Genomic DNA, 6,285 nt, shown 5'->3' with positions numbered 1-6,285 from the left:
CGTATGTCTCGAGTTCCATCAGCTAAACGATGGGAGCTAAACGATCGTGTAGTAAATTGTCTGTGCTAAACGATGGAGCTACGCAATAGTGTTTGACACTAAGAGATCGTGTAGCATCCTTCGACACTAGACGATGAGACTATACGATAGAAGGAAACATCACACGATTATGTAGCTTTGTTAAGCGATAGGCGTTAGTTGCTAAACGATCAAGCCAAACGCATGATGATGGTCGTCAATGCTAAACGATCAGACTTAGCGAGATGTTGAGCGAGAGCAAAAGAAGCCGGTTCGGCTGGTTCTCTTAAGGTTTGGTCTGGTTCAGCTTCAAATAGTTTTTTGCTGGTCTGGTTCAGACTCTGCTGGTCCAGTTTAGACGGTTCGGGTCCAGTTCAAGCAGTTTGGAGCAGTTCGAGCGGTGTTGAAGCTGGTTTTTGTAATAGTTAGCCTTTTGTTTGCTTGTTTTTGCCAAAACTAAAACCATATCAGTATATTTAATTATTTATGCATTGGATGTATGTTATAATTAAATAAATCTTATATGTGCATATAGTATGTCATTTAGATTTAAAATCCCACCATAGGAAGCATGCAACATGCATTGAAAGTACGTTATAATTGGTTATAATACATAGTATGCATGTTAGGATTTCTTGTATTTAATATAAGTGTTATATTAGATATTGAATGTCTATATGTGTGGAAGTTTAACATGTCTAAAGTTTATAAGCTGTTATAAAATTGGGTTTGACATTTAAAATCTATGACGAAGAATAGTTGCATGCTCACGTAGGTTAACCACTTGTTTTAATTAGTTAAAATAGGTCATTAAACTTGTAAAACTAGGATTACAAACTCAATCGGTATATAATCCTACCGAAGGTTAGGGATATTTCAGTTGATGGTCTACGAAACACCTCCTACCTGGGGATTATGGTCGAATAATTGAGTGTTGGTAACCAGTTTTATGAGTATCCATGAGCGATGTGAGGTAATAAAAGGTTTTATCACCTAGACATTGTAGGTTTAAGTCCATTTATAAGTGTTATACTTGGATAAACCACATAGACTTAGGGTTATTTTTAATTAGTTGGAAAAGAACCTAAGTATATAGTTACCCAAAAATTAGAATACTTCAGTGGTAGTGAATAACTTCTATATGATATAGTTATTAGAAAACTTCAGCCGGAGATTAATAACCTACACGGTATGTTATTCTTAGCTCTCGCGTCCCTAAGAGTTCACAGTCTGTATTTAAGCGGTACTACGTGTCACCCTGGAAGTGACCTCTCTACGAGAGTATTTTTTAGCTTAAATTTAGACTCGGGTGAATAAGTGGAAGTTGTTCGAATAGAAATCCAATGTACGATTTCAACTACCACATCTCCACGTAGTTCACACCGTGAGATTCATATGACGCTTTGTGTCACCCTAGAAGTGACCTCCCTACGGAAAGTGTTTTGTATGAGTCAATATCAAGGTGAACGGGGGAAGTAGTTCATAGTAAGTGGGTGAAGGAAATGTGTCAACATATCCTGTGGTCTCCTACATTAGTCTGAACCGTGAGATTTCTATGTTGCCCTACTGGTTAGCTTTAAGCTGCCCTTTGCTAATCGTTTAACGACGGCTATCCTTACGGAGGGTTGTAATATAGGATTCGGAACAACCCAAGCTTCAATAAAATGAATAGGGTTTTATAGTTCCATCTTGGGTATTGTCTTCTATTTCGGAGGCATACTCATACCGTTCTATAAGATCCGAAAATGGCGAGTTTACACTTACAAAATTATTAAGTGTTAATAATGTCTGACCAAAAGTTGTACCTAAATAATTATCGAAATATGAGTTATTCTGGAGATATTATTTAGTCAAGAATGTCTTGATGTAGTATCGCAGCAAAAGAATAATCTTGGGTACATTATTAAAATTGCTAAAACTTGATTGGATTTAAAATTTTAGAATGACGAGTTCAATAATACAAGTATTGGCATCGGATAAATTTATTGGGGATAATTATGCGAATTGAAAATCAAATTTGAACACGACACTTGTGATAGACAATTTGCAGTTTGTCTTAACTGAGGATTGTCCTCCCATTCCTAGCTCTAATACAAACCAAAATATTCGGGATGTATATGACAGATGGGTCAGGGCTAATAATATAACCCGTGCTTATATCCTCGCCAACTTATCTGATGTGTTGACAAAAGAAGCATGAGGATATGAGTACAGCCAAAGAGATTATGGAATCTCTGCGAGGGATGTTTGGACAACTGTCCTTCACCCTAAGGCATGATGCCATTAAAGTACGTTTACAACAGTCGCATCAAAGTGGGGATCAATATTCATGAATATGTCCTGGACATTATGGTCCACTTTAATGTGGCAATAGTAAATGGTGTTGTCATGGACGAAAGAAGTTAAGTTGGTTTTATTCTAGAATCTCTTTTGAAGAGTTTTATGCAATTTTGAATGCATTAATGAATAAAATTGAATACAACTTGACTACTCTGCTGAATGAGCTACAGGTTTACTAGACATTGTTGGGAATAAAGGGTCTGGTGTCAGAAGTAAATGTTACTACTGCCAAGAAGAGAGGAATGTCCTCCAAGCCTAATGTTGCCTCCTCTACGAAGAGTAAGAGTATTCTTGTGAAGAAGGGCAAAGGGAAAGGGAAAAAGAAGCCTAATGGAAAGAAAGGCAAGGATAACGCTGTAGACAAAGGAAAATGTTTCCACTACAACATAAAAGGGCACTGAAGAAGACACTGCCCTCAGTATCTTGTCGAAAAGAGAGTAGAGAAAAGTAGCTAGGCTAACTTGACCTTGGGACCATTTGCTCAGCTCATCTAGTGGGAGAAGTTGCTATTTGATTTTACTTGTTTCTTAATCTTGTAAAAAACAAATTATAAATATTTTTGTGATAAATGAAATGTTCATTTTCAAAAATTATGTTTGTTCTAGCAACATTTGTTAAGAATCAAATTGTTAAAAGCCATTTGCAAATATTCAGATATTTAAATGGCTAGATCAAAGTATAGAAAGTTTAAATATTTCTAGATTTGACCGTTAACAAAGAGTTGTTGAGACAGATCATATGCATTTTGATCAAATTGTTGAGAGTACCTTAATGTAGTGGGAGGAAAGTGTGCTTCCTGGCCATTATTAAGATACAATCCCCATATAGTTTATTCAAAAGCCTACTGTATACTAACTTGTTTACAATAATTCTTTCGGCTAAAGTGTTTGAGAATTATCTAGTAGGACTAGGAATACCAAATAACCTAGGGCAAGTGGGGAAAATATCGGGTATAGAGATACCGAATGGTAAAATGGGTATGGGATGCCCTAGTTTATTGTATTTCTCTATAAAACTCAGAAACTCAGTATTATATATCGAATGTATAAGTTACCACTAGAGTTTTAGTCCAAGTGGGAGTTTGTTGGGTTTTATGTCCTAAAACTCGTGGTATGTAAACAATGGAACTTATTCTGAAAATTCAATAAAGGTGTTATTGAATAGATCCATTGCTTGAATAGAAATCCAATAAACCCAAAAGTCCCTTGACTATTGGATGAGTACTTGAACTTTATGTGGAGACATAAAGGTGGATCAAGTTCGAGTAAATAGTCTAAATGATCTATAGTATATGGATAAGGTTAGGTACCTTATTCTGGTAACACTATTGGATAGGGCCTACTCTATAGTTGTTACAAGGAGTTGTAAAGTGCTACAAACGAAGTGATCCTAATTCATTCATGTTGGACATGAGGAGTGGGGGTGTCCTTGTGCAAAAAAGTTTGTACAAGATCGGACCACGAAATGATTCACTCTTACTTTATAATGTTGTTTATTGTTTAAGACTGACTATTTCAAAGTGATGACCTAAGTAACTTGACCTTAATTCTGAGCTAACTATGACCTCCTGTTTATCTGGAATTACCCTTAGATTTGCATAGGTGAGGGTTGGCTCACAGCGTCGACTCAACTCCCATTTCAGAGGTAAGACCGGATAGATAGTTGGGGACATAGAGTGCAAGAGGGAATTCACTCCTACCCGCTTTAGGGTTAGTAGAAAGGTTGTTCCCTTAAGTGCTGATTCTAGGGCTTGAACAAGGGATCCCGCCCTCTCATTTGACATGGTTTTGTGATTGAATCACAAAAAAATTGTTCATTGGGGGATTAGTGGGGACTTAAGGAACAAGAGGTAATTTTGGGGTTAAAACAGAGATTTGACCCAGACGTTATAACGAACAACCTGTGAAGGATTGACTTATTAATCATGGTTATATCAAGTGGACATAATATATCTACAGTAAGGGGAGTTCAACTATGGGCTTTATTGGAGTGACCCATTAGTTAACGAGTGAGGGTTAGATTGGTCTAATGAGTTTAGTCGATTAATCTTGGATCGTTGGAACCCATGATCTGTAGGTCCATGAGGTCCCCCTATAGCTTGGAAATGGATAAGCTTTAGAGTAGCATGATAAGTTAATTTGAAACGTTCAAATTAGAATCAAATAAAATTGGAGAAAATATATTTAAATATGATTTAAATATATGAAGATGAATTTGTGTAAAAATTAATTTAATATTGGATATTAAATTAATTAGAATTATTTAAATTGTTTAAAATAATTATTTATTAATTTTATTAAAAAATTAATTTATGAAATTAAGTTATGAATTCAATTTTTAAAATTAATAAATTTTTATTTTAGAAATAAAATATGATTGAATGATTTTAGAAAATTACACAAAATTGAAAAATGAGTGTTTCATCTTCATCTTCAACTAGCTCACAAAGAAACCCACATCTTCCTTCTTTAACTCCAAGCATGAGCTGCATCCCATTCGGCACATCACTTTGCATTATAGTCTGTAATATATTGAAGAGATTGGAGTAAAGTAGAGATTGATGAACCGATAGAATTTTAGTTGAAAATTCTTGAAGAAAAAGGTGTTCTTCAATGGGTTGGTTCAACGAGCTTTCTCCAAATTCCCTTTGATTCCAGCTTATTTTGAGCTCCACAACTCAATCTAGAGCACCAAGAAGATAATAGGGAAGATCTTGTGGTGGTTTACACAAAGATTTGGAGGAATTTGCAGCTGGAAATCAAGATTTCAACGGTTCGGCCAAGGTATGTACTTGAAACCCATTAAACTCTATTTTAGCATATTTCTTTTATGCCAAAATTAATCAATTAGAGTGCTTATGGATCCTAATGTCTTCCGTTGCATGCTGGTGTCGATCCAACAAAAAGAAGATCAAGTTTTAGTATATAGCCAAAAAGGTCTATAAGTATATGGATGAGATTGGGTACCTCATCTTGGTGACACTATTCGATGCGACCCATTTTGTATACTGATACAAATAATGTGATTCCAAAATCGTTCATGTGGAGATATGTGAGTAGCGGCATCCTATGCAATGAGTTTGCATGAGACCAGACCTCGAAATAGTCACTTTTCTTTATAATGACCATTTACTATTAAAACTGACTATTTCAAACTTACTGACCTAGGGTAACTCGATCTTAATCCTAAACTAACTATGAAATCTTGTTTATTCGAGATTATCATTTGATCTGTATAGGTGAGAGTAGTTCAACAACACTACTTAATAAGCCTTACATTTTGGGGATAAGACCGGATAGATAGTTGGGGACATAATTCTGTAAGATGGAATTCACTCCTACCCAACTTAGGGTTAGCAGATAGGTTGTTCTCTTAAGCGTTGATTCCTGGTCTTGAACAATGGGGCCCCACCCTCTTGTGATTGAGAGAGATATGGTTTATACGTTGGACTATAAACCAATTGTTCAAATGGAGGATTAGTGGGAACTTAAGGATCAAGATGTATTTACAGGAGGTAAAACGGTAACCTTGACCTAGCTGTAAATACAAACGATCTGTGAAGGATCGACTTACTAATTATAGTTAAAAATGGACATAAATATATCTACAGTGAGGAGAGTGCAACTATTAAGCTATAGTGGTGTGTCTCGGTAGTTAACAAATATTGTTTAATTCGATCTAAAGAGTTTAGCAAATTAACATCAAATCATTGGAGCTCATGATCTGTAAGTCCATTAGGTCCCTCTACTAGCTTGTAAAATTATCTTGGATTAGTGAACTGAGTAGATTTGAAAAGTTGAGATTTGAAATTAGGGTTTTGAATTTGAAGCGTTCAAATTCAATTAGGGTTTCCATTAATTATATTTGATACAGTTGAAACATTTAATTTTGTTGAAATTAAACGAAATTGAAGAGTTTAAAAACATT

Source organism: Benincasa hispida, chromosome 3 (assembly GCF_009727055.1).
Source record: "Benincasa hispida cultivar B227 chromosome 3, ASM972705v1, whole genome shotgun sequence".
Taxonomy (NCBI): domain Eukaryota; kingdom Viridiplantae; phylum Streptophyta; class Magnoliopsida; order Cucurbitales; family Cucurbitaceae; genus Benincasa; species Benincasa hispida.
This window is presented reverse-complemented; position numbering follows the sequence as displayed.